The 14,043-nt window shown below is 36.8% G+C and overlaps 1 protein-coding gene and 1 long non-coding RNA gene across 3 annotated transcripts in view; both read right to left on the bottom strand.

Annotated features, from left to right (window-relative positions):
- Positions 1–14,043, bottom strand: part of SGCZ (sarcoglycan zeta) — a 1,094,832-nt gene that overhangs the window by 1,058,490 nt on the left and 22,299 nt on the right. The gene's annotated exons all lie outside the window — the stretch shown is intronic.
- LOC123385176 lies at positions 1,905–11,356 on the bottom strand. The gene is made up of 3 exons (XR_006597340.1): positions 11,300–11,356; positions 10,178–10,239; positions 1,905–5,600 (listed from the first exon to the last, which is right to left on the bottom strand). It is a non-coding gene; the product is annotated as an uncharacterized LOC123385176 (long non-coding RNA).

Below are 14,043 nucleotides of genomic sequence, written 5' to 3'. Positions count from 1 at the left end.
TGGTTTCGGCTCAGGTCATGATTTCACAGTTCATGACTTCAAGACCCATATCGGGTTCTGCACTGATAGCAGAGAGCCTGCTTAGGATTCTCTCTCTCCCTCTCTCTCTCTCTGCCCCTCCCCTACTCTCTCTTTCTCTCTCTCTCTCAAAATAAATAAACTTAAAAAAAAACACCTTTTTTTAAATAGTTCCTTTTCCATTTCTTACCCAAGAAATGACAAATGATTTTAAACTAGGAAAAGCAATTAATTTTGCAGTTCATTTACATACTACACAAACAATTCAAACGGATTTGTTTAGTCTACTTTATATGTTACACAGATTTTTCTATGAACTAAAGATTTTTTTATTGAATAAAATCTTTTTGGGACTATATTTGGGTGCCTCACAATAAAAATATCATTTTTTGTTGCTTTATCTCTAGATTTATCATATATGAGAAAACAGAAATTTGTGTGGCCATAATTATTAATTTTTCAAACCATGACCAATTCCAGCAGCTACTTACTCCCATGTTTGTTTGTTTGTTTGTTTGTTTGAATTTTTTGTTTTCCATTGAGGTGTAGTTGGCACACAGTGTTGCATTAGTTTCAGGTGTACAACATAATGACTCAACAACTCTACTGATTATTCTTTGCATACCTCACGTATGGCTACCATGTATCTATCACCATACAACACTATCACAATATAATCGACTATACAGTAAAACCTTGGATTTCGAGTAACTTGGTCTGCAAGAGTTCTGCAAGACAAGCAACTCTTTCTAATAAATTTGAACTTGATCAACGAGCGATGTCTCGCAATATGAGTAGTATGTGAAGCCGAATGTCACGTGATCACAAACTGAGCCAACGGTTCTTGAAATTCGTTTTGATCTACGACCGCTTTGGATGACAGTCATGTTCCTGGACTGAATTAGCTCACAAACCAAGGTTTTACCGTACTGCTTATGCTGTACTTTTCATCTCTGTGACTTATTCATTCCATAAATGCAAGTCTGTATCTTGCATCTTTAATCAGCACTGCATCTTATTCTAAATCCCTTCAGTTTCTTGAAACCTGTTGAAGAGAACTTTCTATATCCAAAGGCAATGAAGAGACAACTGGTTGCCTTAAGACTGTTTCACAAAAGTACATGAAGTAGGAGCCATCAGGTAGTATTTGCAATTTATGAATTCTAGAAATCCAAAGTCAAGTAATGTTTCCCCCAACATAAAATTCAAACAATATACCTAAGAGTTTTATCTAAACAGTTGCTTATAGAAAGAAAAACATGAATGAAAGGCACTTTCAGTAGGAATGGGAAAGTAGCATGAATTAAATCTACATTGTCCATAATTATATTATTTGTTACTTTAACTTTTATCACCACCGATAAAACACCAATGCTTCAGTCAAACTGGACAATTCACTTTGTTCTTAAAAATGACTTGAGGGGCACCTGGGTGGCTCAGTCGGTTAAGTGTCTGACTATGGCTCAGGTCATAAACTCATGGTTTGTGAGTTCGAGCCCACGTTGGGCTCTGCACTGACAGTGCAGAGTTTGCTTGGAATTCTCTCTCTTTCTCTCTCTCAAATATAAATAATGAAAACTTTAAAAAAAGTGACTTGAACTTTTATGTATTCTTTTTTCATACTTCTTTTAAAGTATAATTAACATGCAATGATATATTAGTTTAAGGTGTACAATATGACCCAACAATTCTATACATCACTCAGTGCTCATCATGTTCACTGTGCACTTATTTCCCTTTATCTATTTCACCCAGTGCCCCCACCCCCGCTGGCAACCACCTATTCTCTGTATTTAAGAGTCTGGGTTTTTTGTCTCGTTTCTTCTTTTGTTCATTTGTTTTGTTTCTTAAATTCCACATATGAGTGAGATCATATGGTATTTGTCTTTCTCTGTCTGACTTATTATTTCACTCAGCATTATACCCTCTAAGTCTATTCCTGTTGTTGCAAATGGCAACATCGTGTTTTGTTTCTAAGTAATCTTCTATTGTACATATCTACCACATCTTCTTTATCCATTCATCAGTGGATAAACACTTGGGTTGCTTCCATAATTTGGCTATTATAAATAATGCTGCAATAAATATAAAGTAACTTTTTGAATTGTTTTCATTTTCTTTAGGTAAATATTCAGTAGTGGAATTACTGGAAATATCTTAGGGGAAAATGTACCTATCAAGGGTTCGCTTTATTGTCATGTATTTCTTCACAGACCTGGGGTCTTTGCTTCCTTTGGAATGCTCACAGCACTTTTCGAGAATAGAACGTGATACAAAAGAGGGACCCATTTTAAATACCCCCCTTTTCAGACTCAACTAGCAAAGTGACCTTTCCTAAACACTCCCCAGAGCATTGGTAATCTCTCCTTTTTGTCCTAAGTGTATCCCACACATACTTCAATGACAACATTTCTGACACCCACCAGCAATTGTGTGTTTATCTACCAGTCTGTCCCACCAGAGTTGCGTGATTTCTGGACAGGATCATGTTTGATTCAGTTCCATACTCCTAGACTTCATGTAAAACAGTAGAAGTTGAATGAATGAACATGGCTCTTATCTTTAAGATCTTTTATTCTAATTAAGGGAATAGAAACAAGGACATCTATAATAAAATTTAAAACAGACTTAGTTCTTGATAATACATTTCTAGAAACAGTTCAAGGCAACGAAACAGGTTGCTGTGTTAGTGCACATCTCTACAAAATGAATTTATCAGTTAATAAATGCCTTCAAAGTTTATAGAAGCAAAGATTACTTCATGCCAGGTGGTCAAGGAAGGCTTCGCACGGGAAGAGAGCACTGAGCTCCATGTTATAGGCTGAGTTGGTTGTGCACAGTGTAAAGGGCCTTCTGGGAAGGGTGCCAACAAGAGCATCAGCATTTCATGAAAGTGGTGACTGATCCAATTAGCTGGAGCCAAAGGTCCCTTTGAGAAGAAAGATAAGAATAGGAAGATAAGCTGCTTTTACAAAGGGAAGAGTCTTTAATGAGTGACTAAAGAGATTTTTTTTTCCAGTAGAGGAGCCATCTAAGATTTTGTTTATGATGGCATAATCAGAAGGGTACTTCAGAAAGATGAATTTGCCTTTAGAGGATGGAAGGGATAAGAACTGGAGCAAACGATGGGAGGGAGGATGTGACTGAGAGGCTGCTGCAATAAGACAAATATTATCTAATACAGACCCAGAGTAGAATAGCTTGCAGAAAAAAAGGATTGAACGCAATAATATTGTCAAGAAATAATTCACAGAAACCCCAACACTGAAGGAATATGAGGCTTGAGAAGGCAGACAGAGCAAAAGGGTGGTTATTACATTTCAAGCCTTTGTAAAGTGAGAATCTTAGAGTCACTACAAGACACAGGGAAGTCAAGAGGCTAAGGAGTTTTGTAAGGGGCAAAGCTGTTTCATTCCAGCCATGTGAAGGTTGAGCGTATGGCAGGCCATTCAAGCAGAAATGCTAGGCAGGTGATTGGAAAAGTGGACCTTTGAGACAGGAGAGGGATCGTCATTTAGTGGGCATCATTTTCCGGGATGAAGGTTTAAGTCCTGAGAACAAATGAGGTGTCCCAAAAAGAGTGCATCTGGAAAAATTAGGCTAGACTTGAAAGGGATATAGCAGTCATGTTTAAGAGTCAGGATGGGGGAAGAGAACTAGAGAAAAAGGGGACAGAATATGAGAGAGACAACCAAAGGACGAGGAGAGTTGGATGGAAGAGGCAAGGGATGAACCACTGGTCAAGCAGAGGGTAGGGGGAGCAGAGGGCTCAGCGGTGCCCAGAGGATATGGAGACGTGGGATCCAGAAGAAGCCATTGTACATAACACTCAGGACGTTAGGAAGCCTAGAGAAAGCACCTTCCAGCAGCAATCAGGAGGATCTGGGGAAAGACGGGCTGGTGAAAAAGTAGAAGCAAAGCCCTCCCCACTGTTCAATGAGAAAGTTCAGAAGTGAAGAGGAAGTCACTAGAAAGAACAATACGACTTAAAGGAAGGGCTGGAGATAGGAGAAACCAGAGCATTTTTATACAGACAGGGGAAGTAGAAAGGCAAAGAGATCCTACAAAATTCTGGATAAGTTTAAAAGAGAGTTTAATATGGAAAGCACACTTGTTCGAAGAGAACATTTATATTCAGGAGTTTGGCAATTTTCATGTAACTTATTTCTGAACTCTACAATCTTTAAGGAATACAAACTGATGAGTGCCTTGCACTTCTTTCGGCTGCCTAATGTGCTTTCAGATTTCAGTTAAGTTAGGAAACTTTAACTTAAATTTCTTAACCTCTGTTGAATAGTTTTATAGGTCTGCTAAATATCGTTTCTCTCTGTTGTTTAAAGAAGAGTTACAAAGCAGCAAAGCCACATTGGAAGATAGACAGCAAAAAAACAATTCCTTTCAGGGCCAAAAGGAGTCCCTTAGAAGAATATGTTAGTAGGTCAAAGGAAGTGATCCCCACCACGGGCAGGAAAAGGGGTGGGAGAGGAGTTCAGAGCCAGACCAGTAAAATACCATCAATTATGTCCAACATAAGGTATGACACATTGTAGCAAAAAATCAATTATCACCAGTGACAGGTGTAGTTTAAGACATAATTTCCAACTAACCCATCCAAATAATTTATTTGTAATCTATTCTGAAGTTTGTTTTATATTTAATTACTAGCAATTTCCTTCTCATAAATTGAGTGTTTTCCAGAAATGAGTTTACAAATCAGTTGTGAGAAACTCAGAATATATTTTTCACAGATGATTTTCTCAAAGATGATATAGAATATGGTGATTCTGTTAACACAGGAACCTACAAAAACCAACTTATTCTGGAGTATATCCGAAATAAGATGCATTTTTAGTGATAGTTACCTCATTGAAAGCTCTCAAGAATTATGTGAGTTTAGGTATTATTAGTATCTTACATCCACAATGGGTCAACGGATGCAGTAGAGGTAAAGTAGCTTGCTCAAGGTCTCACATAACAGTATATAAATACATATATAATATAAACACATGCATATATATGTAGTACAGTTGACCCTTGAACAACACAGGGTGAACTACATAGGTCGGTTATATACAGATTGTTTTACATATATAAACAGTACAGTACTGTAAATGTATTTTCTCTTCCAGGATTTTCTTAACATTTTTTCTCTAACTTGCTTTATGGTAAGAATACAGTAAATAATACATCTAAGATACAAAATATGTATTCATTGACTATGGTATTAGTAAGGCTTTCAGCCAATAGTAGGCTATTAGCAGTAAAGTTTGGGGAGAGCCAAAAGTTATATGTGGATTTTTGACCATGCAGGAGGTCAGTACCCTAACCCTCCCATTGTGCAAGGGTCAACTGTATATATGATATGATATAATATGATATAATATAATGTAATGTAACTTACTACATATACACAAAGAGAAGAGATGCAATTTTTTCTTCAATAAAATACAACATTTTTAATGGCAAAAAGTGAGTTTTTCAGAAAGGTATGGTAGAGTGAAAAGGAATCCTTGACTACAAGTTCCAACTTTCATCCTCACGCACGACTCCAAGTGCATGACAATCACTTACAGTTTTTCCATCTGAAAATCAATGGTTTAGATAAAATTACTTCTAGGGCACATTTGAGAACCAAAATCATATGTTTCTGTGATCAGTTTGTGTAACATTATTCTATGTATTTAGCTAGATTTGTAAGGAAAATCATATCCTTGGGTGGTAAGCCTCTAAGGTTCTTTGACTTTCATACAGAATGTTGAGACTTTAAAAAGAGTGTTAAAGATTAAGGTCATGGGAACTGGACAGAACCAGACCCAATCTTCACTTTTTATTCCTATAATCTCCTCTTTCATTTATTTTTATAGTCAGACACAGGGACAAAAAAGTTAAATAAACATCAGCATAAAAGTAAAAGAAAAGTGGTGATTTTTTTTAGCTTATCTTAAAATACCTATTTCAAGCATCAAAAATAAATAAATAAATAAATAAATAAATAAATAAATAAATAAATAAATAAATAAATAAATAAATAGAAGCAGCAGCAGCAGCTGATATTTAGTGCTTTTTGTGGGCTAGGCATTTTCCAGAAGTCAAGTCACAATTCTGCAGGTGAGGAGATTATAATTGCTGGAGGCCACAAAGAAAATATGACGCAACAGAGAAATATATGTTGAAAAATACCTTGAAATATTTCAACAGAGAAAAATATGATGCAAATTTATGGGCTTTCAGTTTTCTTATCCTTGGCCACCACCAGTGGCAGGCATTATATGCATTACCTAAATAAATCCATTGCTTTCCTTTCTCATTCAGAGGAGGCTGGATGTCTGGATGTCCAGACACCTCTGGATGTCTTGCTTGTTCCCAGCTAATCATGGTGGTCTCTCTAAACTGGTCAAATTATTATGAGTTTAATCATAAGCATATGATGTAATTCTGACCAATTGTATTTTATTTAGGTGATGCCAGCAATGGAGCTTCTGGGAGGGATTTACCCACCTTTTAAAATAAAAGTCATTTCTTTTACTTTCCACTGACTGCTGTGTTTTGAAAATGTAATGCTTGCCCCCCCTCAATCTTATGATCCTAAGGGACAAGACTGGGAAAAAAAGATCCAAGATGAAAAGGATTCCTGTACAGGAAGATGGAAAGAACTTGAACCCTACCATTCTTGAGCTGCTAAAACTGAACAAACTCTGGATGTCTATTTTATGGGATAGTAAATACATTGTTATAGCCACTTTTAGGGGGGATTTGCTGTTATTTTCAGCCATAGTTGATACTCACTACATGGCATGAAGTCATTTGCGGATCTCTCTTCTCCCACTATATTATCCCATAAAAATTCTCTATGATTCCTTTTCTGTAATCCAATTTTCCACATGTTCTCCTTTCCTAAGTCTTTCACTATGTCTTTTATAACTCTACTTCATAACAAACTTCCCTATAGTCACAATTTGTCCATCAAACTTACCCTTTGCCTCTTTGCTCTTTGCATGGCTCTTGGCTCTTCACCAAAGAATGACTCTCCCAAGAGCCAACTTTGTAATCACTCACTTTCCCTGTCTTCTAGACCCTGAGTCCTTCCATTCTCCTAGATGATTTACATACGTATGCAAAGAATAAACAATCTAATACTCTCTTATCTCCTTCTACTCCTCATATCTAGTACACTTTATCAGCAATGCCCCACTACTCACTCCCATGCCAGACACAGCTGGAACTCCCGTAGCTCCTAAAATCTAAACCAAAGTCCCCTGCTCTCTGCCAACAATCTCCTATCCCTCCATCTCTCACTCAGTTACTCCCACCGAATTTCTTAATTTTTTCCCGACCAGCTTAAAATCAAATACCTATCACATGAAAAACTTCAACTTTCTTATTCCCCAAGTCTTCCATTGCTTCTGCCTAGATATCTTGGGTCAGTTCAACTGTCCAAATATTCTACAACACCACCCAAGCATCTATTTCTATGAAAAAAAACTTCAAAACCCATGAATGTTCACCATCTTCAACAGAAATCAGGCCCTCTCACCTAACCAATATGCCTTCTGTGTTTCCTAAATTAATTCTTCTTCCCAATATCTATACAATTATTTCTCGTCATGTGCATCCTTCATTAAGCCTCACTACACCCCTCCATTGCCAGGAAAACCCTGCCTCCAGTGTAACAAAGGAGAAGCTCTCAGGTAGGAATCCCCTCTTGTTCCTGCCACCATACCTACTAGGAATTCAGCCACACCTCTACCCATCCTTTCTTCCTCCTCACTGTAAAACAATGCCCTAGCCTTTCCTGTAATGATAATCTCTCTGCTTGTTCTTTAGATCCCACCTACGCCATCTTACTGAAAGGACCAGCTCTCATGATTATTTCCTGATTTTCTCGTATCTTCAGCATTTTCCCTGTGCCAACTCTTCGTCATCAACACACACAAAAAAAAACATGTTCAAGTGCTCTTTTCTTAAGGTAAAAAGTGAAACCTTCGGTGATATACTGAATAATGACCCTCAAAGATAACCTGGTCCTAACCTCTGGATCTTGGGAATATCACCTTGTATGACAAAGAAACTTTGCATACATGATTAAGTTAAGGACCTTGGGGTGGGAAAATTAACGTTGAATATCTGGATGGGCATAAATCTAATCAAAAGAGCAAGGTGGGGGTAGATTTTTTGACAGAGAAACAAGGCAATGTGTGACAGAAGCAGGGGGTAAAAAATGATTGGATGTGAGAGAGGGGGTCACAAGCCAAAAAATGCAGGTGGCTTCCCAAAGTTAGAAAAGGCAAGGAAATGAATTTTCTCCTAGAACTACCAGAAGAAACCAGCCCAGCTAACACCTTCATCTTAACCCCATTAAGATCCATGTCAGACTTCTGGCCTCCAGCACTGTATGAATAAAATTGTGGTACTTTAAACCACTAAGTCTGTGTTCATTTGCAAACTAATACACCATCCTTCAACTCCACATGTCCCTGTAGCTACTCCCTATGTATATAAGTCTACTTGTGAAGAGGTGACCATTACCTCAAAAACACGTATCTTATAAACATAGTAACAGTAATAATAATAATAATAATAATAATAATAATAGTAATTAACATGTATTAAACAAGATTAGAAGACCTAAGTATTTGCATTTTACTCTCCATCACATCACATTCCAGTTAAAAATTTTAGTGATTGAAAAATGCGTATTTGGACACTGGGGATATAGAATTGCCAGGTAAGTCACTGGGGAATTTGAGTTGTGTGTTAATTTGAGTTGTGTGTTTTTGTTTCCAATTTAATATTGCTACCACAACTTGAGGCTCAATCAAGCTATCATAGAACAGACTGATTACTCAGAATGGTGGAATATATAAGTATCCAGATTCCATTTCTTTTATTTTTTTTATTTTTTTTAATGTTTATTTATTTTTGAGAGAGAAAGAGAGAGAGAGACAGAGTGTGAGCAGGAGAGGGGCAGAGAGAGAGGGAGACACAGAATCTGAAGCAGACTCCAGGCTCTGAGCTGTCAGCACAGAACGCAGCATGGAACTCGAACCCACAAACCGCAAGATCATGACCTGACCCAAAGTTGGACACTTAGCCAATTGAGCCACCCAGGCGCTCCTCCAGATTCCATTTCTATAAGTAACTAGGATTCTTATCTTCTAATGGAACTGTCTTTGATTAGATTCTGCTTTGGGGATAAAGTTTCTAGTAATGTGAGTCTTCAACTTTAACTTGGATGTTGAGCAAAAGGCTGACTTGTTAGGAAAACAAACAAATGGAAATGGTAAATGGGGTCTTGAAAATGTGTATTAGTCAAGTTGCTCATAATGGTCATATTTCCATGCTGAATCTTCTGAAGAGATTTTTTTAAAAGCTTTAAATTTCTCCTATACTGATCATTGGACCTTAAGAAATGACTTTATGGGCAGCTAAATAATATGTTCAAGATTAGTTTGATGTTTCCTGTTCTCAAGGGATTTCTTAAATCTCTTAAAATCTATCATTCTTAATTAGAGTTGTTCTCATAATGATTTAGCTACTCTATACTGACATCACCACTAGTTAACTTATTTAAAGAGAGGTAAGCTGTATAGAACTATACATGAGAAAAATCCTTTTGTAGACACTTTTTAATGGGTTAGCTATATTTAATCATTTTTATTTTGCAATTAGGCCAACATAAAAAGCATGCTAATACGTAAGCTCAGTATGCTTATACTATTTCAAAGTCATAGGATACTTTTAGAATCATTTGGGTATTTTTTTGTTTTTGTTTTTTTATGAAACTCGGGGAGAAATTTCACTGATGTTCTCTTCTTGGGTATAACTTCCCAGCTTCTCGCCATTTTAATACATCAACTAGACTGACTGAGAGCCTTGGTCACAGCTCAAAAAATGTAATTTGCTTATGTGTTTAAAATTACATGGATTTCCCCTAAGAAGAACCGACGGACCTCAAGATAAGAGAACAAAGGTATCTCAGAATCTTCGGCAATAGACATAAATTTCTTAGAGGTGATACAGAGTTTTTGACAGTAAAAACTACTAACATGTTAACACATTAAAAGTGGTGGTTTGAGATTTCTCCAGGGGACTAAACAACTACCTATGGCTGGAACAGGGGAAATATTACAATAAGTTAAAATAATGTCAACATCCTTACCTAAAAAATAGATGCTTTTTAATTCCCCTCTTTGGGGCAACAGATTATAACTGAAAACAGATCTGTTGGAATAAAAAAACATGGAAATTTGGTTTGGCTATTTGCCTCTTGACACTGATGATCCACATTATAAAAATTAAAATTCTAATGAATGGAATGCAGCAAACTTAACAATTAAAGTGCACAAAACATTCAATACCTCTTTTTCCACCACTGACAAGTAACATGTAAAAAGAGAAGTTGGAAAATAGATTCTACCAGTCAAGCATATTTTTACGCTAAATGCATTTTAAAATAATTCCTTTTTCATTGGAGATAACCTCCTATAAATTTTAAGGGAAATTTATATTTATTATTTCTTAAAGTTTTAACCATATAAATGTGACAAGAGTGACTCTACCCATAAAAGCATTTTTAAAGTATCCTCTAGAGGTTTTGAATTTTTTTTTTTTGAATGTTGCATCACACAGAAGTAAAATAAACACAAAAGTAAAATACACACGTTTTTCCTTTGGGAAATCATATAGAAAATTGGCAGAAATTTACCGGAGAAAAAGCTCAGTGTTTCTACATATAAAGCATTTTAAGATCCAAAAATTAATATTTGTGAAAAAAAGTGGTTTCCTAACATAGGCTTATTATTAGCAATAATAATTATGCTAAATATTAGTGAAAATGCGCTCTAGTGCTTCTCTAGCATTTGGTTACACAGTATCAGTCTACACATAAAAATATTACAAATTCTAAATGCCCTACTCCTGCAAAGATTTATAAACTTCATTGATATATAGAAATCTCTACATGTTTGATAAATAATTTTTAGAGGATTCCTGTAGCAAAAAATCAAGATGCTTGACATGAACCCCATCTGCTTTCTGTTCTACAAAAAACAGTGATGTTATAGGTGTTGAGAAAATGGTAAATTCAAAATCTGTAATTATTGGGATACTTTTTAACACAAGGAGGAGGTATATTCTACCTTTTCCTGGGGATGAAATTTCTCTGGGAAAAAATCTAAGCCTTGCAGGTATGAATGGTTAGTAACAATATGAAATTATATATTTGCTGTTGTTGTTCAGCTGTACTCTGCAACCTTTAAGAATACAGATAGTTTGGGGGCACCTGGGTGGCTCAGTCAGGTGTCCAACTTTGGCTCAGGTCATTTTCTCGTGGTCCGTGGGTTCCAGCCTCACGTTGGCTTCTGTGCTGACAGCTCAGAGCCTGGAGCCTGCTTCGGATTCTGTGTCTCCCTCTGTCTCTGCCTCTCCCCCACTCACACCCTGTCTCAAAAATAAATAAACATTAAAAAAAAAGAATGAATATACTTTTTAATTTGTATAAGTTCCCACAATTTTGGTTTTTTTTTTTTAATTTTTTTTTTCAACGTTTATTTATTTTTGGGACAGAGAGAGACAGAGCATGAACGGGCGAGGGGCAGAGAGAGAGGGAGACACAGAATCGGAAACAGGCTCCAGGCTCTGAGCCATCAGCCCAGAGCCCAACGCGGGGCTCGAACTCACGGACCGCGAGATCGTGACCTGGTTGAAGTCGGACGCTTAACCGACTGCGCCACCCAGGCACCCCCCCACAATTTTGTTTTAAAATGTGTCCCTGTTTAATTCCACTGAGTAAAAGAAGTTTTGCATATTCACGTTAGCCTTTCATAACTTTTATTTTAGTATAAATGGCAGGATGCTCAGCCACTTGAAGTCTATTTTTATATATAATAAAATTTAGGCACCAAAAGTGACATTAAAAATCATTCATTATCATATGAATGGCCCGCAATATAAAATTATTTACCTTTACTTAGTTTTCTTTTTCGAACACGTAAAATATTGTCAATGTTAACTAAAAAGAAAATTTGATGCTTTGTTTTCATCATAAAAGAATAAAACATAAAAATAAAAAAAATAACAGTTTAAAAGGCACACGTTACCAAAGTGGTTTATTATTTACAACATTTACTTTACTTCGCAGGAAAATCTTAAAAACCCAACACTGCTTCCTTTATTTAATGTTTTGAAAGTTAACATTCTTCGAGGTTTATTGATTGTTTTAATTTTGATTCACCCAACTTTGATGTGTCTGTGTGCATAATCACAATATACTAGCTAATCAAAATTAGGTTTGAAATCCAAAACCTCTGTACAGTTTCTAATTGTTTCTTGGGTTTTGTCAGAATATTTTCTCATGCTAGACATGCACATCTTCCTGTACAATCTTGGGCCAGTTCCATGAATAGTGGGGTGTTCATGTTTGGATCTGTCTTCCTAAAAAGAGGCATCCTCCTTATAGAGATCATATTTTTAAAACCTCAGGCACAGATTTCGAACACTTTGACTTAACTTCCCCTTTCCAAGGTAATTGCCTACCCAGGCTGCTGAAGGAGCAATTTTAAGCGTGTAATCTGGCAATTGGTCCTTCGAGATGTTACTAAGAGCACACGAAAACAGCAAACGCAATAAGAAATGAAGAGCAGGTGTTCCTTCAATTAGAAAGAAACAGAGAAGTTTCAGATAATGAGACTGTGATGAAAACTACAGGAAGACACAATACGTAAGACACAATGTTAAGGTTGATATTCTTCCCACATGCTCATCTGCATGCTTCCTTAATTAAATGAGCACGTTAGTTTGCATCTTTTAACATTTAATCTTGAAACAACTCCCTCTTTTCATCTTTAAATAATGACAATGTAGATTGCTGAATATGTAAAACACTGTAAGAAATTAGTTTATAAGGCTCTTAGTTAACTGAGAGCCTTAGTTAACTGATGATGGTAGCATCTTGTGGCATTAAACTAGATCCACCAGAATCACAATTAAGATAATCCTTGCTCTTCAGGACATTAATATGTGAACACTCTACATTTGCATAAAGCTGTCTACCTTATAAAAGTAGTTTCTGTGTAGACTGCCTAGAACACACTTCTCCTGAAATTCGTTGTAGTGGGTGTCCGCAAGAAGAAACTTCAAACTTTCAGGAAAATTCCATTATCTGAATGTAACATAAACGAGCAAAATCTTGCCAAACTCATTACTTTTGCAGGCACTGTTTTACTTGTTTCGGGGGAAGTCTGGGTTTCAGATTTCTGTCCAGAGGGCTCGCACTCCCGCGTCCATTTCACTAGCAGTGACTGTAGGTGGTTACCAGTGTGTTTAGCCACTTACCAGTTACTCAGGATGTTTAGGGCCACCCACATCTGGATGTGAGACTTAAGTGAAGGCTGCCATGGGTCTTCTTGAGCACAGAGGAGCAGTAAACGTAAGCTTTCTTGGTCCAAATTACAAAGCTTCATCACCATGACAAGCTGAAACTGAAGCATTTGCTACAGCAGTCTGACCCTACCAAACTCTGTGTGGTTTCAGGGAGCTCTAGAATAGTAATAAACCACTAACAGTCACCCTTGGAAGGACCATATGCATTTTTTATTGATAGAAAACTGATTAAACACATGTTTTCAAAAAAAAAATACCCTGGGGGTGTCTCTGGGCCAACTAAGAGAGTAGTAACAAGGCAGTGCAAACTTTAAGGCAAAGACAGAAATGTCAATTTGTGTTCTCAGGAATGCCATTTTTCCTTCCTTGCGTTTGACCACTGGAAGTGCATGCTTGCCCATGGCCTGAGCCTGCCCTCATCAACAGCCCACCTTTAAAGTCCTCTTACACTTTAGAAAAGATAGAGTTAATGTAGCACAGCAGTATCCAGAACATCTCATGTATGGCCCCATCTACTCTGATAGCCATTACTACTAACATCTGCCAAGAGCCAGTATTTTCATTCCTGAGGGATAAGGTTAAAAGCAAAGGCATTTCCAATTTCAAGACTAAGGAAGTTTCTATGTACTGTTTTATTCCAAAAGT

This window comes from Felis catus, chromosome B1, assembly GCF_018350175.1.
Source record: "Felis catus isolate Fca126 chromosome B1, F.catus_Fca126_mat1.0, whole genome shotgun sequence".
In the NCBI taxonomy this organism is placed as follows: domain Eukaryota; kingdom Metazoa; phylum Chordata; class Mammalia; order Carnivora; family Felidae; genus Felis; species Felis catus.
The sequence above is the reverse complement of the archived record's forward strand: the minus strand, read 5'-3'. Positions and strand labels throughout refer to the sequence as shown.